The sequence below is a fragment of the Cydia pomonella genome, chromosome 1 (assembly GCF_033807575.1).
Source record: "Cydia pomonella isolate Wapato2018A chromosome 1, ilCydPomo1, whole genome shotgun sequence".
In the NCBI taxonomy this organism is placed as follows: domain Eukaryota; kingdom Metazoa; phylum Arthropoda; class Insecta; order Lepidoptera; family Tortricidae; genus Cydia; species Cydia pomonella.
The window spans coordinates 42,418,620-42,442,182 of NC_084703.1; the positions used below are offsets into that span (position 1 = coordinate 42,418,620).

General features: G+C 36.1%; 1 protein-coding gene across 2 annotated transcripts in view; it reads right to left on the reverse strand.

Moving 5' to 3' along the window:
- Positions 1-23,563, reverse strand: part of LOC133524158 (GTPase-activating Rap/Ran-GAP domain-like protein 3) — a 197,266-nt gene that overhangs the window by 87,447 nt on the left and 86,256 nt on the right. The window lies entirely within an intron of this gene.

Sequence of the window (23,563 nt, forward strand, 5' to 3'; positions counted from 1 at the left end):
TTGGTATGTATATACGTTAAAGGCCCCTTTTTCATGCCCACACCATTTGACATTTGGGGACCTCGAGGAACCGCAGCCATCTTGGAAAATGTGGACCATCCAGGAGAATTTCGCGTTTTACTCTAAATCTACGTTCTTTATTCAATAATCATGTAAGGCAACATTCAAGCTTATAAAATTCTACATAAAATAGTTTTAGACATCTTTGCGAAAAAAAATGATCTTGCTTTAAAAACTACTTGCTAAACCCAGATTTAGCCCTTATACCCTTTCATGGGATATTCTCTTAATAGGAAACTTGGAAGAATAAAAATTCCACTTTTAACTATACATTTGTACATAATCTACCCCAATATCAATATTTTACTTGACTGCAACTTAACCAGAAAGTAGGGTTATGGGTATAAGTACTGAGGATTCAGGACAGCCTGTAGCTTAGGATACTGGACGGATTTTTTAAATGACGTATTATTTAGCCCTAAACTTTTTTCTTCCGTTAATTTTAGTAACTTTGTATTGCATAGCACTTGTATACTAACTGTGGATCTACTGATGTCTGTTTTACTGTACTCCGCTCAATAGTTTAGGCGCTAGAAGAAAAAATATGATTTAATATTCGGAGTCCTCTCAAGGCGGCTGTATTGATTTTTCTTTAATAGAACAAGTAAAAGTAGGTTGTGAATGGCAAGAGGAATCTAACGATATGTCATTTAAAAAAATCCGTCCAGTATCCTAATACCTAGCTACTGGGTATTGAAACATCAGTACTTACACCCATAACCCTTCTTTCTGGTTTAGTCGCAGTAGAGTAAAATGTTAATATTGGGGTAGACCACGTACAAATGTATAGTTAAAAATAGAATTCATATTCCTCCGAGTTTCCTTTTAAGAGAATGTCCCCTGGAAGTGTATAAGCGTTAAACTTAGATTCAGCAAGTATTCTCTATAACAAGATGTATTGTTCCACAAAGATATCGAGGACTTTTTTGTGTAGAATTTAATAAGTTTTAATGTTGACTGTTGTGTTGATGGTACACATTTTCCAAGATGGCTCGGATTCCTCGAGGTCCCCAAATGTTAAATGGCTTGGGCATGAAAAAGGGGCCTTTAATTTATATACATAATAAATTTCATGACTGTTGCAGAGATTTCGAGGTTGGTCCTAATTCGATTATGCTACATTGTGCGTCCGCAGCAAATACGGTTCTCCATACAAATGTAGTTTCGCTCTCATTTTAAATCGGCTAGCTAGATTGCTCTGAAACTTTGTACTTACAATAGGATATGGTATGTCTATGCCTATAATTAATTTAAAACATAAATGTGAAATAAGAGCCAATTAAGTTCAATATTAAGAATATGTGTCGTTGTTGACTCGCCGACAACGGAATTGAGATCTATATGGGTGCCATGTTCTGTGCTGTGTTGAAAATCCTGAAATTATAAAGAATTTGTCTTGGCTAGTTTTTACGTATAGCGTAGCCTATCACCAAAACGTCACAAACACCACGAAGGTTCGGCTTGTACGGGCCCTCGTTTTTCCTATATTCTTATACGCTGCGGAGACCTGGACTATCCGAAAGACAGAGGAGAAGACGATAGACGCCCTAGAAAGAGGAAAATGCTGGGGATATCCTGGACCGAGTTTCGGACTAATGTCTCCATCCTTAAAGAACTCCGTATCAAGCAGCGCCTTCCGACTCTCGTAAAGACCCGCATACTCAGTTTTTTCGGTCACGTCTCGAGGAGGAACAACGACTCCATAGAGCGTCTAGTGGTGCAGGGTAGAGCAAACGGAAAAAGACCGCGCAAAAGGCCACCTATGCGATGGACTGACCAAATCAAATCTGCCATGAAGGGTCCCCTGAACGCATTTGCCAGAATGGCCCCCAACCGCGAAAAATGGCGAGAAATCGTACGGCAAGCAACATCTGCGCCTGATATCAGCAGTTGACCACGACGCTCTGCAAAGAGTACAACGACAAAGAAGAAGAAGACGTATCATATTTGTCTAAAATTTGGTTTGTTGGTACACACACAAGGGATAGTCTCTAGCTAGGTACGGGGTGCCACACTCGTCAACGCGACGGCGATATTTTTTACCTTTTACCTAAAAATCTCAAATTTGTGTACGGGCTCAGCTCCTGTTTCGTCTTAAGCCTAAATTTAACAAATTCTGACTCACAGGGGGCTTTGAGCATGCTGTTGCGTTCGTTTTCAAATTTTGAAAAATAAAAACTAGCCTAACAACACAATAAATGCTTGTTTTTCCGCATTCTTCACTATATCTCCCTGTCTTACTACTATCTGACCTTCTAACCCAGAGGGGAAAATATACCTTATTGGGGATACTCCATCTTCCTCATGATAATATATTTTACTTTACTGAAAAGCAATCGGTACATGTTACAAGATGCACATTGTTAAGAGCCGGGGTTAGAACCCACGACCATTGGTTTTAAAAGAAGCTTTGTATATAATTTGTATTTTTATAATAAATCTGTTTTCTTGTTGACATTTTGTGGTATTGTATTGCTTTATGTTAATTGTCAAGGTTTTTTTTTTTATCTTGGACAATTGTCACATGCGTCACATGTACGTTTTTATGATAGATCTACATCGACGCAACTGCATGTCATTGTCAAAGAGCATAAAATCACTACGTTTTAAGAGACGGGATTTCCATACTAGCGAGTGGAATCAATTTGTTTCGCAAATCATTACCAAAATGTAAATTTAAATAGTTTAGTACGCTACACGATTACGATTCTTATCGATATCGATAAAATGGGGAGGGTTGAAACATAGGCTCCTGTCTACAAATTTTGTACTCGAAATCAGGTTAGCATCGAGTCCACATATAAGTTGTATGTTATATTATATAGTGGATAGTTCTTAATTGGACTACTATCTGGTCGGGCTTAATGTGGACCCGAATTATTTTAATACAGTTTTTAAGTCGTGTTTTTTTTTATTTTATTAAATGCTTGAATGTTTGAATAAATGTAACTTTTCTATGGAAAGATGTATCAGGTCTTCGTTCCCAACAAATTTGGCCCACTGCCTGCATCTGAAAACATACAGCCTTGGAAAAACATGACTTTATCTACAGTTTATATTCCATGTGTTTGCTAATGAGATGATCAACTGATTATTTCGCGCTAATATGCATCTATAAATCATGTTTTTCGGCATCCAGTTATCAACAACCCTTTATCAATGCTTTAACTTTTTATGTATTTATATGTCTGTTAATCATGAGAACGGGTCTGGCCTTGTTGGCAGCGACCCTGCCTATGAAGCCGATGGTCCCAGGTTCAAATCCTGGAACGGGCATTTATTAGTGTGATGAGCATGAATATTTGTTCCTGAGACATGGGTATTTTCTATGTATTTATAAATACTGATAAATTAGTTCTATGTACATATATATATATATATATATATATATATATATATTGTTGTCTAAGTACCCACAACACATGCCATTCATACTTTAGTACTAAGTCAGTTTGTGTAATAATGTCCTATAATATTTCTTTATTTATCATAAAAACAGAGATTAAAGTTTTTTACATTTTAGGTTAATATATTAAATAATCACTAGATAAAAAAATATGTTAACTAATGACCATTAATGCATAAGTAATAGATAATTTATGCATTATTTTATTAATCTTCGACGAATTAATTATGGTCATATTGCATGCTAGTTCTAAGGAAATTTCACATATTTCATTAATTTATTTACACTGATATACAAATAAAAGTACAGTTATCGATAGTTATAGTACATCCCTAGTTCACAACGAAAAATAATGTAAAATATCTAATTTTCGATGTGTTTATAGCCTGCTGACCCAAAATAAGGTCAAAAGTATCTAAAGCAATACTTACCAGTCTTCATCCAAGGGAAATTTCGCCATAAAATCCCTTTTTTCGTGATTTTCTCGAGTGGCTCGCTTGCCACATATTTCACACTTAGTAAACCGTTTTCTCGCTGGCATTGTAACAAACTCGCTCTTTACTCTGATCACGGTTGACTATTTTCGATTTTTTCACTAAATAATAAAGAAATTACACGAAATACCCGAACAAAACATTCAAGCCTTCAAAACAAATAAAGCAATTAGGCTGACAGTAGACTTGATGTAAACTTGACAGAATAAATAGCACTGACGTTTTCTTTTTCTTCGTTGGCAATGATTTGCGAAACAAATTCCATACAAAACTTTTGTCTTCCTAGTTGCGTCAGCCTGATCGGAATTTGGCAGCTAACTCCATCTTGCGTCCAGTAGAAGAATCAAAATCGTACAGAAAAAACTGCTCTCTGCCTTAGGATCCCCTTTTAAATGTCATAAATCCAAACATGGCAGCCATACCCATCGACAAAAAAGTCTACCGTTGATCTAATTTCATTTGACAGTTAACTAATACGTATTCGACACGCTTATATTTGACAACTAGAATCCTGACTAGAGCTGGGACTGCGTACCAAAAGTACGTCTCTGTTACTCGTACCAAAAGTACGTCTAAAATACCAGTTTTACGAGTATGACCCCCAATAGGCAGTTTACGTATTTGCCGTGCTTAGGCGTCTTACAAATAAGGATTATTTATACAAATATCGACTTATTATTTCGGTAAGGGTCGGAAATATGGTGACGTTTTGAGTGAAGGCTATGAATCTATTGTCATATTTTTGTTATATATTATTACATTATTTTTAGATACAACAGACACCCAGACGACCATCTGTTAACAAAATTTTATTTTACCTAAAGTAACGGTAAGAATGGAGGTACGAGGTGATAAAAGTTTCATATTTGTTTTATTTCAGAAATCAAAGTCCGTACTTTTAAATACTCGACAAGCTAAAAGTAGTCTATTACAAATAACCTGTTCCAAAAACTATTCCGGTACAACGCCCCGCCTCTAGTGTGGATATTGTTCACTGACAGGTGGTGATAATAGCAATTCGACAAGTCACAATATTTCTCACATCAAATGGAAATCAACACGAAACGTCACTTTTAGCATGTCGAATAAGGGCCCAGAGGCTTTCAATGTCAGCTTCATAACTTGTTAATTTTACAGACGCAATATCTTTTGAAACTGCAATCAGCACACCACCATCGCCCTTTTTGGAATTTGTGGAACATACACGATCTTTTCTGTAAACTACATACCTATCATCTATAAACTCGTTATTTGAAATACTAGAATTTAGCCAAGTTTCTGTAAAAGCAATGACCTTATAATTAGCAACTAGAATATTTTTATAAACATCATTCGTCTTTGTCCTTAGACCTTGTACATTTTGATAATAAATATCGAACTCTTTAACGATAGTATACTACCAAAGCTATTACCATGAAACATTCAGTTATTTAGTTCATTAATTCTAAGCTATCCGAACTTCTAATTAATAAGGCCTGCTCCTTGTCGTCTTTACGAACGTAGATGCGCCCGTTGCGAATCCATACATACTTGTAGTTAAGTTCCTTACATCGTTTTCTTGTTGCTGCATGTAGTTTCTTTGCAGCCGGAGTGAGGTGTTCTGCCACAAATACTGGAACACGAGTTCCGCCAATTCCAAGATGCTGGGAAGATAGTTTATCCTTGTCGTTTTCTTTATTAAATTTGGTTACCGCAGCTAGAATCCTGTCACGAAGACGCGGTGTTCGGAACTTGGCTATAATAGCTCTAGGCCTATCTTTATCTTCGGACAGTTTTGCAACTCTTGTCACGTTTTGTAAATCTTCGCTAGTAATCGGGCTTTTGACAACCGTAGATAACTGCACCACTGTGGTAATTAGGTTCTCTGCCCTGTTTTCGGGTACACCGTTGATCTCTATATTGCTCTCTCGCATATGAATTTCTACGATGTTCATTCTTGCTTTTAGATCTGCAACGGTCGTTTTCAGGTCTTGATTTTCCTTATTGAGGTCCGAGATTGTTGCACGTTGATCTTCAACTGTTTTTTTTATCGCTTCGTAGTTTGCATTAAAAAAATCCATTGACTGTCGGAAACTTGCCATCTCCTCCGTCATTTTCTTCAACTTATCTGATACGAGTCTTTGGATAGTCCTCTCAAGTGTAGAAGTTAATTCTTCTTTTATGATTTCGCGTAGCCTATCCTCGGTGGTATTAGCACTATTAATGGAATTTGTAGGTTCTGGTGAGGGCGCAGGTAGTTGGCTTTCCTGCCTAATGTACGTCTCAGAATTTAAGCTCGTAGTTTGGCGCACTGGTGTATTTGAATTGCCTGTTTTCGGGCGCTTACAACAGCATTCTGGGCACACCCATTTTCCTTTTTGTTGAGTGTTCATAGATGAAAAAGTTCCAGAATCTACGTTGGCACATTTTAGGTCGTATTTTAATTTGCACAAAGAACATGCCAAATATTCATTTCTCTTTGGGAACGGCTCGTGGCAACCTGCACAACCACAAACTATAGGAGGCATTTTTATAAGAATCGATTAATTTACTGAAGTCGATTATCGATTGGGAATCCAGTCGCCCTTGGCAACACTAAGTCATAAGTATGCGTGTATCGGAACGAATTCTTCAAATGTCACTGTCAGTGAGTCCGAAACATACAATCGGTCACAGCCGGTCCCGTTATTATTTGCCGAAAACAAACGAGTACACTTTGATTTTCCACTGTTTTGAATTAAGTTTGGCGTGTAACGGCTAATATGTTGATCTTACCATTGTGTCTAATTGTTATTTCGTGCTTCAGTGACTTGGTTTTTCATGGAATTCCAATAGTTCGAACCTTCTATCTTCACTGGATACACACCCTCTCATATATTAATCTAGTAAGTAATATTTCTAGTAAAAAAAGACTTAAGAGCTCCCGCTACAAGTGTTTACATGGCTAGGGTTGCCATGATAATTCAGTTTCAACAAATACACGAGTAAGGTTGGTTAGAAACTGACAGAAGTAATGCTAAAGTAAAAGGTTGTATAATACGGTTTCGTGTTGTTCGAATGGTAGTAAGAGCCTTAGGTAACTTCGGACACATTAAATAAATCGAACTCTGTATACCTATATGTATGTATATTCATCACATGAAATTGTAACAAGCAGGTTGCCGTATCGTGAAGTTCTGTAGAAACGGGCATAAACCGCCATATATACTTAAGCTGTAAATTTCGCTAACTACAATATAGGAATAAGTAATGGTACAGAAAAGAGACCTCCTACAAAACCAAAGAATGACAGCGATTCAGGGACGAATCATGCTGTCCCTTTTTTTATATGCATGGTACTATCCCTTACGACGATTTAGGGTTGTTAAAATTCAAGTACTTATCTAATCTGTGGTCGTACACACAACGCGACGTCAAGTTGTGCCAACTCTAATTGCACGTAGCAATGCTGAGCCGAGAATGCCCGAAAGATTCACTTTCGCCCCCCTAGTATCATACAAAGTGGAGAAAAAATGTTAAAGCAGCCTCCAAGCGGAGAGGGTTGAGAACGAAGACCAACCATTTACACACATATTTGTATGCAGGGATGCGGATGTTAAGCTAATAGTTTTGCTGACGTCAATCAACATGACCACGACCACTCTGCCAAGAGTGCGACGTCTTAGAAGAAGTTCACCCGTCTTGGTCATATTGTATCTACGGTTGTAATTGTTACGCGAGTATTATATCGAGTTCAAGTCTCATGGTTTCAAAGCAACGCGAACATAGAACCAGAGGGTCTACCGCGAACACCGAAGTTCGCAAATTGCGGGCATGTATCTCTTTTACTCCAATTAAGGCGTAGGTGGAATGACGGAGAAAGATTTACGAGCTGCGGTTTTCGCGGGAGGCCCTAAGATCACAAAGGTAATTTGTTACGTACTATGAATAGATCCGGACGACATAAAGGTAGGTCGTGACCAAGGTCACTACGCGTCAAGGTGCACGATAAGGTGAAATCGGTTCAGAGGGGACCCTCAAGACGGAAAATGGACCTTGGAGTTTTTAACTATAATTCAAGAAAAGCTCTTTTTTTCGTTTTCGGAAAGATTATTTACTAATACGAGTATTATAATAAATGAGACTCACATAATACACAATTTGATTAAATACCAAATTATAAGCTTTGAACATATGGCCAAGGTTTATTAATAATACTGAATTCAATATTTAAAACTCACCCATACTTTGATTGAAAACTCGTCTGACCGGATTTTGCCTGAAGACGAAAATGCCTCGCGCAATATTGCCTTATCATACAGACGTAATAGTCTTCATTTTCCTCTCTGGATAAAAAATATTATTATTAATATTAAAAATTTGTAAGCTACCTGTTTTACGCTCCCAATTTTTACAATAATCTAGAAATATCTGTCAGCATAGCTATGGTTAAGGTGGTTAAAAAAACAATTGCGTTTTATGAAGTCATTACACACTATTACTACGTAAATATGTGCGCATCTATCTACTTTCGAATATTAGTTTGCGCTAAATTGATAGAAAAACTATGTTTTATACAGAAATTACGCAGAAACGTTATACTTTCTTATCAAAGTAAGACCAAAATAACGTTTTTTGCGTGATTTCACCTTAATATACTTACATCAAACAATGTAAAAAATATTTTCCATAATGTCAATATCCCGAGTGAAAAATGGGGACTACGTTAGTAAAGAAGCGGCCGTCCCCTTTCCTCTTAATAACACTGGATTAAATATTTAAATCTCGCCACCCATATTTTGATTGAAAACTCAGTCTGAGCGTGTTTTGTAAGAAGTCAGAACTCAGTAAGAAGAACAAAATCATGGTCAAGATCAAAGAGTAAAGTAAGTATATTCACGATCCGAGGGACGTATGATTGCTTTTTTACTTTTCAGCAAGATGTCATCTGTCCGAGTACTAAGAAAAAAACCTAGACACCTCTAGAATAATAATAATAGTTAAAAATAACATTTTATTTCGATTTGATCACACAATTCTATAATGAAATACACGGCCGACTGGCTAGACGTTACATTATCAATAATCATTGAATTGAGTAGAAATTTTTCACACTTGTTAATTTTAGGAAAGTGATTTATATTGCCAATTTTGCCAGTGAATATTAAATATTTTTGCCTTCTAATAAATTGTTGTAATCTTGGAGTCGCCTTTAAGAGCTTACCCCCCTGTCGAACACCTCGCCCAATGGTCATATTCATATATCATATATATTGTATGGCCCCCGCAAAAATCGGCAGACGGTTTTGCACAGAAAATTAGACAAGGCGTATCCAGTTGTGAATACCCCTTTAGACCCGGGTATGACCTTAAACTACGTCCGAAAGAGAGGTATGGGCAAATGTGAATGTCATCTCGCGTTGTGTGGTAGGGCACAGCACAGCGGATGTCATTCCAGATCTAGAGCAGAGCCCAACTGGGAAAGTACTTCCACCTTACAAAAAAGCGTGTTGTGTTCCTGCCGGTGAATAAGGTTGCCAGAGCTCAACGAGGGTGCGGAGTGTTAGGGTCGGCAACGCGCTTGTAACTCTTCTGGAGTTACAGGCGTCCATAGGCTACGGAGCTACGAGCCAATACAGCGCCTGCCGCAACACAGTTTTGTGTTACATATTAACTTATTACGGGTTGAAATAAAATTCCTCTTAAGTTTGAGTCTCAACGTAAGTTAATCTTTCAGATTTTCCAATAGAATTCGCTTTAAATATTACAAAATAAAAATAAAACCTTTGAGAACAAAGTATTCGATAAATAACTCAGTTTTCAAAGAAATACGATTCTCACACCAAAAAAAATTTGAAGAGGATTTCATATCAATCGCGATTGCTGTACAGTCGCCATCAGATACATCGGAGCGGCCAGGGTTCTCACAAATATCTGGACACGCATCTATTGTCAAGACGTTAGAGTGCGTGTTCAGATATTTTTGAGCACCTCGGCCGCTCCGATATATCTGATGGCGACTGTACATGCGTATGAGTAGAGCAAAAATATTCGACGAATTACTCAGATTTGAAAGAAATACTCACACCAACAAAAACAGAAAAATAGATTGAAGAGGACTTCATTTCAATAGCGATTGCTGTACTTGTGTAGTTTTTACAGTGTTTCAACCGCTTTCACTTTCCTGTCTGCGTTTTTAGAGAAGTCTCTAGAGTCTGTCTATGTGGTCTGAACCAACTTGGCATTAACAAACAGACCAATTAGAACGAAGGGCCAAGGCGGGAACATTGTCTCAACGCAAACAGGTGGCTCAGTCGCCGAAATATCGCTATACACTGTAGAACCTGAGGTGTTAGAATTGCTCGTCCATTTCAATTTGTTCGATTACAGAACGTTTCTGTTGTATTAGCAGGGAAGCAAATAGCCTCTCTCATGTTGGAATTAGGTTGAATGAGCCATGTACCCGGCTATTTCTTTCCGAGTCACTGTTCCCTCCTTGACATATACTGAATCTGACTCTATATCTGAATTATATTTGAATCGTGCGTCTCGCTCGCGCCAATACATGTAGGAAAAGTACAAGCGAAATTCACGATAACTTAATTACATCCATAAGATGTAATTCTGATATCAGTGTACGTTTGAATTGGCCTGAAAGTAATGGCCACGCCTTATTTGACGTTAACACAAGGCAATCTATAAGTAGGCCTGAAGACAGAATTATATATTTTTACGTAATTTCTGATTACCTACCCTTTTATTATTCTTTACCGTTACTAAATAACTTAGAAATGTACATGATGATAATTGATAACACACACAAACCCACAGATACTTTGACAATAATGCGGACAGGAAGGTGAAGTGCCAATTAAAAGTGGTATTTTCGTTTAAATCGTTCACAAATTACTTAGTTTACGCAATGTTTATTTTAGAATTTTAATTAAAAACTCGGTAGTAGGTGTAAATGTACCTAAATAAACAGTCACACCCCAATCACCGCCAGTTGTGATTTTGCAGCCCACGCGTAGGTTTTCTCTATAAGGTAAATTAATTTAATTCTGTCTCATAACATAATATACATTTTCGTATAATGTCATCAGTAGCCTTATCACGAGCTTGGCATTGACGTGTGCGTAACTTACGGCCCGATTCGAAGAATGAAATACGATAACGATAAGTTGTGGTTTAGATATCGTTTGTATGTCGTATAATAGAAGCGGCTCGATTCGGGCAACCAAATGTCACTTTGACATTAGAAAAAACGTCGATTTTGACATGTCGTTTAGTAATCGATCTTTTAAACATCTTTCCAAGATCTTAAACGTGCCTTAATCATTCTTAGAATCGGGCCGTTACTCTCTGTGCATCTCGCTATGATCTGAGATTAAGAGGCAACAGGAGTGTTCATTACTTCATACAAACGTACTCGAATGTTTCCTCCATGGTTTTTGAAAATAGAGCAATGATTTTTTCAACAGATATTAATATTTCTATATTTATCTTGGGTCTTAGATTAATCATTTTATAATATGAATATAAAAGTAAATACATAAAAATCATAAAACAAGAATACAAAATACATATAAACACATCTAAATATTATTATTATAAATATCTGTGTCAGATTGTTTTGCTTTTTTTGATATTTTTGTTTCTTAATTAAGGCGCTAGTGTGTGTACTTTAAATATTCGCAAAAACGGCCTAATTTACTAGGTGGCAAAGAAAAGTATGTTATTCAAAACTGACATCAATCAGCCTAAAAAGCAAAACAGTCCGACATAGATAATTTAATTACCATTAAGATCTCAAAATGTTACATTTGGTTAAGTATAGGAGGAGGAAACAGTCGAGTATGAAACATCGTTTTTATGCAGGATATTTCGCTTAACCTGGCGTTGTCTTTATCGCACTAGTTTTAGGAGCCGCTTCCTTTAGCGAGACGGATATATTCACCTAAATATACTAATACCATATTTAGATCTGAGTTCCCATATCCTCTTAACCGTAGCGCTTTTTTAATTAGATCATAATATTCATAATATGGTTTCCAATTTTTTTCTAGTAACTTAATTCGATTCGAAACCTGATTTAATAACTTTCGCTCGATAGAAAAAAACATATAGTTTGGCCAAGGACTGTCTCAATTTAAACATAGATAGAAAGAATCATACTTTATTTGTCTTACGCTAGTACTATGGCCAAAAAAAGGGCTGAGTTTAGTAGTTTTGTTGTAGGGGTTGACCAGACTATAGGTCTAAATATGTGTTACATTTTTTTTTAAAAAGCTAAAAGAGAATTGATTTCAAAATGGGCCATTTTTTGTGAGATATTATTCTTCAATTACGTTTTTTAGGGTTCCGTACCCAAAGGGTAAAATTGGACCCTATTACTAAGACTCCGCTGTCCGTCGGTCCATCTGTCCGTCTGTCAGCAGACATTTTCACAGATGATGTATTTCTGTTGCCGTTATAACAACAAATACTAAAAAGTACGGAGCCCTTGGTGGGTGAGTCTGACTCACACTTGGTCGGTTTTTTTTTAATTACAAATAAATAAAAGTCAATGATATCTGCGACCCCGGGCACGCACAGCTGTCCGCCCAGTCCTTAGTAAGCTGCAAACTGAACTTACGGCGCCTTAATTTGTATGATGTGTTCATTGTTCTTATTATACTATATCTGGGGCATGTAAACTGCTTGCTCTGTACCAGAGGCGCAACGCTATTTATTTCGCTGGCTTGGAGATAATAAAATGTATCATTCGCAATGAAACACAATACTTACATATAATATAACATAGAAAAATAAGTAAGCATAGAGTGCTCACTCCATACATCAGTTTTCATTAGAAAACACAAAACAAAAACAACAAAACATACAAAATACACAACATTACAAAAGTCTTATTATTTTCGATCGATATAGTCTATATCTAACATCTAGAGGATTTATCAATTGACACTAGATGTCACGAGTGTCGCGACTGACGAAAAATGTATTGCTCTACAATTTACAACTAATATTACAAGCAGAAGGACTTGTATGTATGTATTATATTGATAGTGTGTATGTATGTTTGTATTTATGTAATATATTTAGTTTGTAAGTATATTAGTTTGCTTTTCTTTTTAATTCACTGCTTTTGTTTTCTCTCTGTACCAATTGTAAGTGTCTCTGTTAAGCCCTATGATTTACTACATTTGCACATTTAAATTACAATTGCTTGTAAGAAATCGCACTCGCACTATAAATATAGCTATAAATCAAGTAAGCAATAACTTACTTAACAATGTTGGAGGGTAGAATAAGTTTTCTGCCAACAAACTGCTATGCAGTTTGGCAGATAAGTGATCATAGCCGATGTAACTTCTCTTTTATAAATAAATTAAAAAAAAAACATTGTTGTATATATTGTGTGCAATAGAGCTTAAATAAATAAGTAAATGCAAATAAGAATTCCGGTTATACTATAAGCTGAAAATGGATGAGCATTAGCCGGGCATAAAGATGCAATTTGTGATAGGTACGTACCTAAGCACTATGGTACGTCGAATGTGAGTACGTGTGTGGCGACTACGAAAGTGCGATGTGGTGATGGCCGTGAGAGTCAGTGGAGAGTAGTGTTTGTGTCTCTAATTGGGACAGATTGGAATATTTACAAAGCAGATGTTCGCTTTCTGTATTTTTAGCGGTAATTATGTTTTACTAGCTTTAGCCCGCGACTTCATCTGCATGGAATCAGTAATTTTGGTAGTCAACTCAACTAGCTCGGCACATATTAAATATATTTCTTTCATATCTTTTTTTCTTAAAATTTTCCAATGTTTGAAATATTTATTCTACATACAAAAACCATGAAAATCGGTCCAGCAGATCTCCAGTTATATTAATTATCATTATTGTTTTTGTTTCGTGTCGATAGGTAGTATAATTTAAGAGCAGTAACGTTTTATTTATATGTAGTATGGAATTGCGAAAGAAAAAATAAATAAATCATAAAATAATTTTCCTACTCCTCTACTGTTATCTGTCATTTATGCATTCATTAACACGAATATAAGAACATACATAAAAGGTTTCAAGAAAAGTCTATATTGTCTATTCCTCATAAAAGCTCTTGTGCTTTTAAATCTTTTAATCGCTATAACGTTACTGCGATTAATGGCTACCAACCTAACAAAACCAAAACGAATACAGTTTTAAACTAAGTGCATTGCTGCCAACTTACAAAATATTCATTTGGTTGCATAGTAAAAATAATTACTTCATAAGTCAGAAACACGCATGTGACACCCGTAATATAGCAACACCCATAGACTACGAAGACCGCTTAGCGTTGTTTGTTAGTCTCCTAGCCTACGGTGGCCAAAATTGAGAAAAAACTGTCCAAAAATTTAATTTAGCAAGTAGCAAGTACCAGGGCCTCATGAGTTACGAGGTGTCGCTGACCGGCCGGCCGCGGCCCGGGGCGGGCTGGGCGCGTAACAAGGTATGCTCGCGCGTCTTGGCTATATACTTTTGCTGTAATTTGTTTACCTAAATTAAGATTTATTTTTGTTGACTCGTAGGAAAAATATTGTATGCTACGTTGTATAAGTAGGTCAAAAAATGCTCGTGGCGTATTCCTTTACAATGTTCGCCTACGCCTTCGGCTCCGGCTCACATTGTAACTCACGCCACTCGCCTTTTTTGACCCTTCTTATACAACTGTTGCATAAAATACTATATTACAATAGCCAAGTTTTTTAACCTTCTTTTCGTCGATGAAATTGGTCGTAGTGACCCATTATGCTATGTGCTCATTAAAAAGTCTCACTCAAATTTAATTTGTCTTGAATGATAAAACAAATTGTGTTAATCGTATGTTGCAGACGCAGACTACAACTCAAGTGGAATTATCTGGAACAAAGCTGACCCGGCGAGAAATTATTTGGGAGTCTGTCAGTAATAGCCCCCCATTCAGCTATTGTCGCCGCGGACATCTCATTTTACAACCTTCGTTCCAATAGGAAATTCTCTGGGGATTCAAAACATAGTTGTAACTAGTGGCTATAAGCAGCACAGTAACATTAAAGTCTAACAAAAGGGCGTAGAGGTTTATTATCCCTACTAATGGTTTTCCCACATTAGCTGTTATAAAATGTTAATATCTGGGAAACCGAGCTTTGCTCGGAAAACATATATAAACTCAGAAATGCGCGTTTTCCCTGGAAAAGACCTAGCTATATCGATTTTTCGCCCCCGAAAACTTCCATATAGAAAATTTCATCGAAATCGTTAGAGCCGTTTCTGAGATCCCCGAAAAATATATATAAATATACAAGAATTGCTCGTTTAAAGGTATAATTGCTCGTTTAAAGGTATAAGATATGAGTAACATTGTGTGACGGGACAAGATAATAAATTACCATCATGATGTCTCTGTCACACGATGTTGTATAACCTTTTTTTTCTACTCGTCGACTGTAATGGTTGAATTTAAGATTTCGTATACCAAACTGTAATTGGGTACTTTTCATGTATGGGCTCCCAACTCAACTATAATATTCATTTCAAAACGGTATAGTCAACTATAATGAAATTGACCAATCACAGCTCGCCGCGGTCAAGAGGACGAAACAAAACGATAGCTCAAATTAATTATTTATTTAAGGTTGTATAGTAGAAACAATTGCTTCATAAGTCATAAACGCACATGTGACACCCTTAATATAGCAACATCCAGAGACTACGAAAACCGCTTACCATTGCTTGTTAGTCTCCATAGGCTACGGTGGCCAAAATCGAGAAAAAAAACTGCCTAAAATTGAATTTAGCATGGAGCAAGTACCAGGGCCTCATGAGTTACGAGAAGGTGTCGTTGCACAACCCGCCGGGCCCCGGCGGCCGGGGCGCGTACGAGTATGAAGGTAGCGCGGCTGCTCGCGTATTTTAAATAGCTGTATATATCTACTTTTGGCTTGTTTACCTGTATCATTTTATTAGTCTAAAGTATTATTTTTATTGACTCGTAGAAAAAGTATTGTATACAATAGTGATATAATCATGCTTTTCAATCTCGTACCTCACTTTGGCATCTCAGCAAGCTTCGTTGCCAAAACCCGGTACTCGACTGAAAAGCTCTCTATTATATCACGATTGTATAAAATACTAATAACAGCCAATGTGGGAGCACCATTAAAATTATGAATGCGAAAGTAACTCTCTTACCTCCATGCTTAAACTGCTGAACCGATTTTGATGAAATTTGGTAGGTACGGAGATAGTTTGAGGCCCGGGGAAGGACGGAGGATAGTTTTGATCAATCATCATTATCATTCTAGGCAAATTCTCCACCAGAAAAGAAAGAAAAAAAAAGCAGCGAGGAGGAACCAGAAACTCGCTAAATTTGTTTATAGGAACTTACTGCTGTCACATACTATAATGTAAGTAAAGTGTTTCATTATATTATATTAATTATATATTTAATTAAATTTATATTTTTATATAAAAGTAAATGAACTTACATATCGTCGCTATTACTTACTCAACCTCGTATCTATATATTAGATACGTATATCAGATACGAGTTTGAGTAAGTAACTCTAGCGACGATATTTTAAAATAGCGCCACGCGATGGTCCTACTTAGGTATTATTTTATTTTCTATATTATGTAGAATTTCCAACCTTAATTCCTGTACTCCAGTGCGGAATATCACTGTCACATTCTTCGCATAGAAGCTGGAAAGAAGGCGAGGCAAGATTCGTGGTGTGTTGCATTTATTAGACGGAACTTCGTTAGACCGAGTCTTATTTAATTGGGCAAATGAAAGTCCGTTCACAGAATATTCGTCATTTCTCATTTTTTTTGCAAAGATACTTAAGTTTAGTAATTAAGCCTTTATGAATTTTATACACATAATATAATACTTATTATTTTATGATAAAAATTTCGAAGTATACACCGTGTTTTTTTATTTCCGTTAACACATTCGGTGCGGCAGCGCTAAACCCAAACTTACAGCCAGTGCTTTAGGACTCATATACTTCCCGTATAGAGAAAGCCAGATTTGCGGCACGACCTACATTTTCCCGTACCATGTCCTGACTTTAAAGGTCCCTACAGACCTGGAATATAATCAATTTATTCTAATCAATAGACTATATCCTTGTGTATATACCGCTGCCGTCGCCCGCGGATCTGTATAAAATTCCAAAAGATTTAGACATTTTTCAAAACCCTTAATTTTACGGGAATATACTTCCCTTCCCGCACAGGCCGTATATAACACTAGTGATGGGTTGCTAAAGAAGCGATAACGACTTTTATAATCGACAAAATATTTACTTTCATCATCGTGTTTGTATTACGTAATCAAAACAAATATTATTCATTTTCTTATAATTATAAACAGGGGCTGCACTTTTAGAGTAAGTAATGTTCAATATAGATCTCATACGGCCCTATTCGAAAAATGCAATACGGAAAAGATATGAGATCGTTAAGTTCTGGTTTAGATATAGATAAGTTCTCAATTAGATATCGTTTGTATGTGGTATAATTGACAGAAGCTGCACGATTCGGATCAGGGGCAGCTCACTTCATACTTTACTAAATTCCATAGACGCCAGCGCCCTCTGGTGAAGGAAGCTGTCATCAATAATTAAAAAAAAAACTTCTTGACGTTTGTAACCGTTTGTTGTTTGATTTTCTTGTCACTTGTCATTCAACTCTGATTGTGATTTTTCCATTTTCCGGACGTTCATGCGCACTTTCGAAATATTTTGATTTGATTATTATTAAAAAGTTTTTGTTATTTGTTACTGTTTGAAATTTGAGTTTTTCTGTTAGTTGTTTTATTATTCGTTGTTTAAAATTTTATTAATCGTAGAGTTTTTCTGAGTTTGTTGACATGAGTGAACTTCGGAGAAAGCGTTGTGTTTTTGGCTGTGATGCTTTTGGTAAGTATCTATTGGCTATTATTAACTTGTATGTTTGATATTTTCATGCTTTACTTGTACTGCGACTACACAAATCGATAAAACACTTAACCATGGTTTAAGAAAGCCGGTACATGAATAGGCTTTTGTGGTGCCGCACATGACACAGCATTTCTCAGTAGAGCTTTCTAGGGCTTCACATTTTTTACCCATATTTAAACGCCAACTAAGATATGCAGACAAATGCCAGTTACTTGTATTTATTATTCTTTTTGCTATTTAAATTTATTACCAAGTAAATAAATTAGAGTTACACCAAGCTAACTTGGCAGCGATTTGGATAGCACGTGCAATTACTATTTTAAATGTAATTTTTACATTTCAAATAACACTTGCACAGTCTGTGCTATCAAAATCGCTGCCAACTTAGCTTAGTCTAACTCTAAGTAAGTCACAAGCAAAAGCTAGTATATCATAAATGACAATTAACTCACAACCAACCACTGGTAACAAGGTGGTTTGTTATTAGATTGTGTAAACAATAGGTTAAAACATTGACTGTTTGTAAGAATAAAGTGAACTGATTTATATTTTTTACTGAATTCCAGTTGCACATGGTGTCCCAATACATAAATTTCCGAACCCGGAGAAACAGCCTGATTTGTTTGATGCTTGGTTATCTGCTGTTGGAAGCCATATACAAGAAAGCGATCATAGAAGAATTTATAGAAACAAAAGGATATGTGATCACCATTTTGAAAACAATTGCAAGACCACTGGAGGTCGTCTTGTGTGGTCAGCAGTGCCAACCATTAACTTGAAAAGTAAATATATTTTTTTACTTTATGGTGTTTACTACTACTAGATCAACAGTTATTTGTTTTACAAGGGGGCAAAGTGGTTATTTAACCTCTCATGCTAATATTGATACCCGAGCAAGTGATAGATTTCAAAATTGAACCACAAGCATAGTAAGTGGTTCGAAAAATGGAATTGATCCAAAATTAATGTTATTAGATATTTATCATTCAAAATCATCATTTAAAAGTCAATTATACCAGAAAACATAAGAAAACAACTTAAAATTTGTATTTAATTACTCAAGCATTTTGATTTGAGCTAGTTCGGCAGATCAGCTCGAACAGCGCATACATATATGCAGTTCTGTTTGTGATTTGTAACTATTAATAGTAACTTGGCAAAGGCGGATCTCGCCTGGGCTGGGTAATTATGTATCTATTTGCTCTGATATTTTTTCTAATCTCATACTGTGGGGACTTTCAGTTTGAGACTTCGAGCAACACCGGCTTTCGGCACGTCAGAAGGAAGGAGCCTAAGCGATATCTTACAGAACAAATAATTCTGCCATTTTTTGCGGGGGGAAACGTGCACACTGCACACAGTCGTACTTCTCACTCACTAAATACAAAATCCAATCTGTAATGACGACACAAATACATAGAAAATGACACACGTCAAAGACAAATCTTGCACACCTCAATCTCTTTTTGTGTACGGACAAGTCACAACATGCACCGCCATAGGCACAGTTGTGCCTATGCTTTGGCAGAGGGGAAATAGTATGAAAGCCATCTCCCTTCCCTGTGTTGCTCGAAGGTTTGAGATGGTGTTAAACTCTGCGTTGTGGTAGACAATCCTATTTCTGCAATTCTCTAGTTTGCTTTTCTAAGAATACTGTTTTAACCAATTACAGGGCTCCGGCAAACTATTGCTACTTTTGTGGAGAATGATCACAGTTACTGCCAACCACGAAGAGGACCATTGCAGTCAAGACCTTTGGTTGATATAACAAACTTGCCTGGGCCATCAGTTGACTCTGCCATACATCCAATACCTTCTGGATCTACTTCAACTACTTGCATAACAGTGTCAAGCGAAAAGTATACTCGAAGATCACACACAAAATTTGATGCAGGTAATAAATGTTTTATAATACTTACAAGTTGTTACTTTTGCGATTTCTACCTACCTACTAGGGATTGCTCCCGGAACTGAGTATGAACAGCGAGAACCGGGAATTCCCAGGTTCGGTACTGTATTTGTATATATATTTTGAAATTTGATTCAGACAACAACATACAAATACAGACTCATCATACATATAAGTTTCATATATGTACTAACTAAACACTATTTTGGCTATAGAACGGCGTGGCTCCGTTTAATCGTGTGCTCTTGTGTGGCATTCGGCAGTTTGCCCAGGAACCTCCGAAACTCCCTTCAGCCAGAAGTTGGCTCACTCGATTGTCCCGCGGCAGGCACACCACAAAAGTGTATAGAAAATCAGTACCGGAAGCACTTCTAGTACAGTCAAGTGCAAAAACTTTTTCTAAATCAGAACACGACACTAATAATGCCCTTAAACGGATCCCCCACTATTTTTGTTACATCTTGTATATAAATTATTTTGTGCTCTTCTGTGGATTTGGGTTTGTGAAGGAGGTTCCTTTTTTTTTAAATGCACGTACTAAAACACAAACAAAACTTTTTTTTGTTCGAAATTCGTTGTACTATATTATATCCTTAAAAGGGAATAATGAAATTGATATTGAATTGAATTTTTTTTATTTTAGACTTTCAAATCCATATTGACAATATATATGACCAGCTGACAGTGTTGAAACTCTGTTTAAGTATAACAAAATATTATAACCTATTTTTTTTTTCAGACCTAACCTTCGAGTATTTACAATCTAAAACTGAAGCAAGGTGCTCTCGAAAACTACGGCAGAAAGAAAACGAAATAAGACGATTGCGGCAAAAGGTTCTAAAAACGAAGTTACATCTTTTACAAATACGGAAAGCTGCCGCTAGCAGAGAATTTGAGAAATTTGCTCAGCACATGTCGGAGTCATCAAAATTATTTACAAGAATGCAGATTTTTGAAGGGGGAAAAAAAAAACATGGGCGTAGATTCTCCATGGAGGAAAAAATATTATCTCTGTCAATTTTTAAGAAAAGCCCTAAAGCATACAAACTAATGTGTAAGCATTTTACTTTACCATCTAAGAAGGTTTTGAAATCATTGCTAGCACAAATCAAACTAACAACAGGAATCAATAGTGTAATTTTTGATCAATTAAAAGAGACAGTTTCAAAGATGTTGCCGCAAGATCGTCTGTGTACGTTAGTATTTGATGAAATGTCCATTTCTCCACAAGTACAATACAATGTTTATACAGACGATCTTGTTGGTTTTGTAAACTACGGTAATGAAAAAAAACCTGAGTTTGCAAATCACGCATTAGTTTTTATGGTTAAAGGTATTATAAAAAATTTTAAGCAACCAGTGGCATATTATTTTACGAATTCTTTAAAAACGTTGCAACTCAAACAAATTTTAATTGATGTTATACGTCATTTGCAAGCTACTGGTTTGCGTATAGTGGCGACAGTTTGCGACCAAAGCTCGACAAACGTGAGCGCAATAAATAGTTTAATTTCCGACACCAGAGCAAACTTTATACGAGCGGGGAAAGAATGGAGGGATGAGATCATATGTATTGACAACACGGAAGTATTCCCGCTGTTTGATGTTCCCCACTTATTAAAAGGCATTAGGAATAACCTAATAAATAAAGATATGCACTATATGCACGAAGGCAACATAAAGGTTATTAAGTGGGAACATTTTCAGAGAGTTTATGCAGCAGACAAAATGCACGGTGAATTAGTACATTTGCCCAAATTAACTAATGAACACATCGATCCCGGCAAAATAAGGAAAATGCGGGTAAAAAATGCAGCTCAGGTGCTAAGCCACAGTATGGCGTTGGCTACTGATAGCTTTACTGCAAGAGGAGATGTACCTTCAGAATGTCGGGATCTGATACCATTTGTTTTATTAGTTGACAAATTATTTGACTCGCTTAACGCATCAAGCTTTTCACCACCCAGTGGAAAACAATATAGAGTTGCCGTAAAAAGAAACTCTCCCCATTTCGAGTTATGGGAAAAAGCGCTTAAAATGTTAAAAACCGTTAAATTTACGGTTAATAATATTGTAAAATCTGTGCCAACTATAAATAATTTAATCAGGACAATTGAAGGATTTAAATCAATATGGAAATTGTTGTCTCAAAAGTATTTAATTACCGCAATGCTGACGCGTAATTTTAATCAGGACCCACTTGAAAATTTTTTTGGAAGTGTTCGTAGTTTAGGTGCAAGAAATGTGACACCAAACTGCGTGGGTTTTGAAGCAGCATTTAAAACGTTGCTATTAAACAATTTTAATAGTAATCACTCTATAAACTCCAATTGTGAGGAAGATTCCAATGAGTGTTTACAATCATTGACGTTTTTTATTCAAAACAAAAATAAAACCTCTGCTTCTTCTCAATCACAAAATGTAGTCATTGATCAACCTTTGAATATCATGCGAAATTACACGAATATTGTAAACGAAAAAGAAGGGGATGATCAAAGAACTTACGTTTGCGGATGGGCCTTGACTAAAAGTTTACAAAAAGTTGTTAAAGGTTGCGAAAAATGTAAAAATAAGCTACTAGGCAACCCTGACAAAGGGCTGTATAAATATATACGTGCTAAAGAATATACGACAAATAAGAAGTGGCTATGTTATCCTTCCGAATGCCTAATAGCTTGTTTTCAAGAAATACAAGAAACGACAATTGCATTTCTTAATAGTGATTGCTATGTAAAAAATATTAAAGAAAGAGTAAAAGGTTTTGTAGATCTGTTTATTGATTTTGAATTCTTGGATTGCAGAATCCATAAAGAAGATTTTAAAGTTTGTTTTGTTGACACATCAATAAACATCATTATTTATAGCTGGTGCAGATCTGTTAACAGAATATTGGACGGTAAAATAACTTACGAAGGTGAAGATGCTGTAAAAAAAGCAGCTCAAATTTATTATAATAAATATAAAACAAACAAAAGGTAATAGCATGGTACCCAATACACAACTTTTTTAAATTGACGATTTTTTGAGACTTGTACTAAGACTCCACTGTCCGTCTGTCTGTCTGTCACCAGGCTGTGTCTCATGAACCGTGATAGCTAATTAGTATTATTGTATATTAGTATTTTTGTTGCCGTCATAACATCAAATAATAAAAAGTACGGAACCCTCGGTGGTCGAATCTGACACACTTGTCCGGTTTTTTTCTTACAAACTTTTTACATAACATTTTTAGTTAGGCCCTTTCCTCTTTGACTAGATTATCAATAATGTCTGTATGCGATTGTTTTTTTTAACCGATTTCGAAAAATGAGGAGGTTCTCAATTCATTTTTTTTCATTTGTTACTTCAGAACTCCGTCGTTCAAGAACCAACATGTTTTTTTACATATTTAATAATATTATAAGTTATACTTTCAGTTTGTCCCCATTGTTGTCAGTTCTGATAATGGATCTCATGAAAGAAATAAGGGAACTCCTTAAGTCTTTGGGTATTTATTAGAAGACCTTTATTCTATTCCTTTCATTGATTAAATGACAATGTTAAATGAAAGCTTTTATTCTGTCAGTCAGTTTTTGCAAGCTTTTATTTAATTTGCCATGTTTGTAAATATGTATGTTTGTTATTTAGTTAACCGACCACCATAGTATTTAGTTAGTGCGGGTCAAATCTTGGAAGCTAAATTTGACCCACTTCCCGATTTCCGATTGAGCTGAAGTTTTGCATACACATGTAAATCGGATGACAATTTAATATTATGATGACATAGAGC